A 5601-nucleotide genomic window follows, 5' to 3' on the forward strand; every position below is an offset into this window, starting at 1 on the left:
TCTTTTAAATATGGTGCCCAGGATGTATTGTAAGTCATGCTTATGAATGGAGTTTTATATTTTCTATGAAGGAGATTAAAAAAAAAAAAAAAAGAAACAAAAAACAGAGAATGTACACACACAGGAGCCACAGTTCAGCCCAAGGGCATGAAGAGGAGCCCTGGGCATGGTGAATGTGCACCTGTACAGATGTTAAACTTTAAAGCATGTCGAAAATTAGCTAACAAATAATAAAGTGGCAAAGAATTGGCTATACATACATAATTCTATTTCAAGGTTTCATTTTATTTTGCCTTGTTGCTTTTATTAATGAATTATAGTTATACATAATCGTTGGGTTCATTTTTAACAAAAATCATACACATATGGAATTTGATTTGTTTCACTTCAGTCCCAGTGGCCCCTCCCCCACCTCTCCCTCCCCATTCTCCTTCCTCCACTGCACTGGTCTTCCTGTCACTCCTTTATTTATTTTTTATGGGTGCTTTATAGACATACATAAAGGTGGAATTCACGGTGGTATATTTGTACATGGACGTAGCATAATTTTTTAAGATTCATTCCAAATTTCCTCCCCCTCTGGCTTCTCCTCCCCACTCCTCCATCTCCTACTTCACTGTTCCCTATATCTTTATGGTATCAGAACCCTCCTTTTCCTTATTTTGCTCTAGTTTCTGCTTATTAGAGAAAGCACGTGACCTTGATGTTCTGAGTCTTACTTATTTCACTCAGCATACTATTCTCTAGTCCCATCCATTTACCAGCAAATGCCATTATTTCATTTTTTCTTCATGGCTGAGTAAAACTCCACTGCAGATATACACCATATTTTATTAATCTATTCATCTATTGATGGGCATCTGGTTTGGTTCCACAACTTGTTTATTGTGAATTGTGCTGCTATAAACACTGAGGTGGTCATATTGCTATAGTATGTTGATTTTAGATCTTTTGGATAAATACCAAGGAATGGGATAGCTGAGTCATATGGTGGTTCTATTCCTAGTTTTTTGAGGGATCTTCATATTGCTTTCCAAAGTATTTGTACTAATTTGCAGTCTCACCAGCAATGTACAAGTGTACCCTTTCCCCCACATCCGTGCTGGCATTATTATTGTTTGTATTCTTGATAAATGCCATTTCTGATGAAATCTTAGTGTAGTTTTGACTTGCATTTCCCTGATTGCTAGAGATGTGGAACATTTTTTCATACAAATATTGACCATTTGTGTTTCTTCTTTGAGAAATGTCTGCTTGGTTCTTTTATCCATTTATTGGTTGGGTTATTTGTTTTTGTGATTCAAAGTTTTTTTGTGTTCTCTATATATTCTGAATATTAACCCCCTATCAGAGGAGAAGCCAGCAAAGATTTTCTCCCATTCTGTGGACTCTCTCTTCACACTCTTAATCATTTCCTTTGCTCTGCAGAGGTTTTTTAAATTTGATGCATCCCACTAATTGATTCTTGGTTTTATTTCTTGCTCTTTGGGGGTCTTATTAAGCAAGTAGGTGCCTGCTTGTGACAGAGTGCTGATCCTGTGTTTTATTCTAGCAGTTGCAAAATTGCTGATCTAATGCCTAAATCTTTAATCCACTTGGATTTAACTTTTGTGCAGGATGAGAGATAGGAATTTAGTTTTATTTTTTACACATGGATATCCTGTTTTCCCTTGACCATTTGTTTAAACAGCTATCTTTTTTCCAACATATATTTTTGTCTCCTTTGTTCAGTACCAGATGGCTGTAAGTACGTGGGTTTGTCTTCTATTCTGTTCCATTGGTTTCCATGTCTATTTTGGTGCCAATAACATGCTGTTTTGTTACTGTAGCTTTGTAGTATAATTTGAGATAGGGTTTTGTAATGCTTCCTGCATCACTGTTCTTACTCAGAATTGCTTTGGCTACTCTGGGTCTCTTATTTTTCCAGATGAATTTTGTAATTGCCTTTTCTAGTTCTATGAAGAATATCATTGGGATTTTAATAGGAATTGCATTAAACCTGTATAATGCTTTTGGTATTCTGCCTAACCAGGAGCATGTGAGGTCTTTAAAAATATGAAACATTTCATGCATTTGCACATCATCCTTGTGCAGGGTCCATGCTAATCTTCTCTGTATTGTTCCAATATTAGCATATGCTGCCTAAGTAAACATGACAATATGTGTGTTTAATATCACTTACTGGAGAGAACATATTCATGACTCAAGAAAGGGAATAAATAATTTACTAAGGAGAAAATGGACAGATATAAAAGGATTACAGAAAAATATATTCAGGCAAGAGAAATTATGTAATGAAAAGAAAGCAGAATTGAAACCAATAGTCAAAAAGTATTAAAATCATAGGGGATGATTGTTCAGCAATTTGGGTTTGAGCAGGAACAGTGTGCCTCTGTAGTAGCACTGTTAGTATGTGCTAGAGAAGGGATGCAACTAATGAGCAAAGCCCGAAAAAGAATGTTGAGTTTTGCCATGGTTGTAGATTAGGAATAACCCAAAATCCATTCTCTCAAGCATCTACTGGGTGTTCCCAGCATCCTCACTTCCCTGCCCAGCTTTCCAGGCTCCCCTAGACTCTCCCCCATTCCCCAGTATAAGAACTCTCAGGTCACACCTCTCTTAGTGCCCTGTAACCTACAAAAACCTCTTCACTCAACAGTCAACCAGAAACATAAACTCCACATTTAGGCCATAACTGGTCACAACAAATTTGAAGGATATTTTATCCAAAGAAATAAGTTTTATTTGTATTTCTATATCAGTACACACACACACGTAAAAATATATGTACACATGAATGTGTGCGTATAGATAAATACAAAGGTGCACTGCAATGGATAAATAATGGAAATATTATAATTGAAATTTTTCAGTGTCATTTAGAATTCTCATATGAATAGGATTGCAAAGTTTAGTAAATAATAATACACCCAAGTAAAAACAACTTGCCAGACACAGTGGCACATGCCTGGAATCCCAGTTGCTGGCGAGTCGGAGGCAGGAGAATCGAGAGTGCAAAGCCAGCCTCAACAACTTAATGAGTTGCTTAGGGCCTCTCTCAAACTAAAATAGAAAAAGGGCTGGGGATGTGGCTCAGCGATTAAGCACCCCTTGGGTTCAATCCCCATTATCAGAATAAATAAATAACTTGCAGATAAACAACTAATAGTTCTTTGAGTGTAAGTATGCCTCAAGCAATATTCAGGACATGTTAATACTTAAAAATTGTTCGCTGTTTAAAGTTCAAATTTAACTGGACATCTGGCATTTTATTTGGCAATGCAGTTAGATCTTTTATGGGTAGCTTGAATAAAATGGGGCACTTTTGCCCTCTCCAAAAGAAAGACTTTAGAGAGTCTTGAAAATTCATGCAATGTCCTCACCAGAGTTCTTTTTCCAAGATCCCCTCTCCTCCCCTCTCCCCCGCACTCACCTTGGCTGCTGCCCAAACCTCTTCTTGCTCCTGATCAACAACAGCACCAGCCAGGCTGGATCTCCCCACATTTCCTGTCCTCTCTCCTACCTTCCTCAGCCTCCAATATCCTTGCTTCACCCACCCCAGGTCCAGAGTTTCCTTTCCTACAAACGCTAATTAAGCTCTTCCTGCCGCTATTAATTCTCCTCACTACTCTGCAGAATAGACAAAGGCCTGGAAATCTAGCAGAAGAAACAAGAATTCTTGTTAAAAGTTGAGGAGGGATAACTACTGTGAATAATGGCACAGTTATGTTTCTTTGCCTCTTTTAGGTCCTCCAGGAGTGTCATCAGCTCTTTGGGATAGAATCTTCTCACCTCTGTCCCAAGACATTCAGAAAGTCAGGAGGCTTCTGGTCAATCTGAGGTTTTCTCAGAGTTACTGGAAGTCTCCTTCTCTGGCCTGTTGGAAAGGGCAAGCCTTCTGAGACCACAGGCGTCTCTGGGAATAAGCCACTTGATAGAAGTTACCACCCTTCAAAGGGCCAACTCTTCCCTGGGCTTCAACTATCTCTGAGTGCCTGGAGTCTCCACATAGTTTTCTGGTCCCCCTTTCCAGTACAAGGCTAAATACAAGCCACCACGACAGACGTCCCAGCCTCACCTGTGATCTCACAGAGAAGCGATTTTCTACACTAGGTAGATTGTTTTTGGAAATTCCCTTCATCAGATTTTAAGAGTTCCCTTCAGTTCCCAGTTTGCTGAGAATCTTTATCAAGAAGACTTTTCCTGCAGTTATTGGGATAATCGTTCTTCTGCTAATGTGATGAGTTACATAGGTTTTCAAATGTGAAACCAGCCTTATATTCCCAAAGGAAACCCCAAATGGTCACGAAGGATTATCCTTTTCTTACATCCCTGAAGTCATTTTCTAATATTCACTTGGGGATTTTGAAAATCTGTTTATGGAAGAGAGAAGCTGATGGTTTTCTTTCCTTAAAATGCTCTTTTCCAGGTTTTGTTAGCCCAGTTTGCTGATCTCATAAAGGAAGTTGAAAAGTATTCCCTCTTTTCCACTCTCTGAGAAGAATTTGAATAAAATCAGTTTTGCTTCTTCCTTAAACTGGAAATTTTCTGTACAATTGTCTCCCTTTTCCTTTCCTGGCTTTGGCTCTCTCTGACTGCTCTTATTTTCTTGAACGGTATTACTACGACTTTACTAATTGGTAGAATTTGGTCTCTCCCAACAAACAGCTTTCGATTTTGCGGATTTTTATCTGTTGTATAGCTATTTTTTATTGCAATGATTCTGCTTTATCATTTCCTTCTACTTTCACAGGAATTAACTGACCGTGCTTTCCCTGGTCCTTTGAGAAGGGAGCTTAGAATGTTCACCTTTAGTTTTCCTTTCTAACACATAGATTTAAAGCTATGCATATCTTCATAAGTGCAGATTTAGCAGCATCCCACAAGTTTGATCTGGTTCAGTTTATTATTTAATTGCTTCTTTACCCATGGGTTAATCAGAAAGTTTTACTTTAATTTCCAAATATGTGGGAATTTTCCCATAGTGTTTCATTATTTCTATTGATTTTATGCTTAATTCCACTATTTGCAGATAACATATTCTACATGATCTCCATCCTTTGAGATTTGTTGAGATTGTTCAATAGCCAAGAATATGATTTCTTTTGGTAAATGTTACCTGTGCATTGGAAAATAGTGTGTATAGAATTCTTTATATACAAATTTGATAGTTTGTTACTCCTGCTTTCTAAGTTTCCTACATATTTGCTGAATTTCTTTCTGTTCTATCTACTACTGAGAGGAATTTGTTAAAATGTACAACTACGTACTTTTTGTGAATTGTGTGAATATGGCTACTTCTATCTTTAGTTCTGCTAGGTTTTTTTCTTTATACAAAGTGAGGTTATTTTATTTATTGCATATAAATTCAGGATTAAATATGCTTTATATTTGTCATTATAAAATGTCCCTCTCACCAATTAAGGTACCCTTTCACAAATGAATGGGTAAAAAAAAAATGTGGCACATATACACAATGGAGTATTACTCAGCCATAAAGAAGAATGAAATTATGGCATTTGCCAGTAAAATGGATGCAACTGAAGACTATCATGCTAAGGGAAATAAGCCGGTCCAAAAAACCAAAGGTCAAGTGTTCTT

The 5601-nt window shown here is 37.4% G+C and overlaps 1 non-coding gene across 1 annotated transcript; it reads right to left on the reverse strand.

Annotated features, from left to right (window-relative positions):
* Nucleotides 1-2049: 2049 nt before the first annotated feature.
* LOC124992073 (U6 spliceosomal RNA) lies at nucleotides 2050-2152 on the reverse strand. The gene has a single exon (XR_007110069.1). It is a non-coding gene; the product is annotated as a U6 spliceosomal RNA (small nuclear RNA).
* Nucleotides 2153-5601: the final 3449 nt, after the last annotated feature.

The sequence above is a fragment of the Sciurus carolinensis genome, chromosome 8 (genome assembly GCF_902686445.1).
Source record: "Sciurus carolinensis chromosome 8, mSciCar1.2, whole genome shotgun sequence".
In the NCBI taxonomy this organism is placed as follows: Eukaryota; Metazoa; Chordata; class Mammalia; order Rodentia; family Sciuridae; genus Sciurus; species Sciurus carolinensis.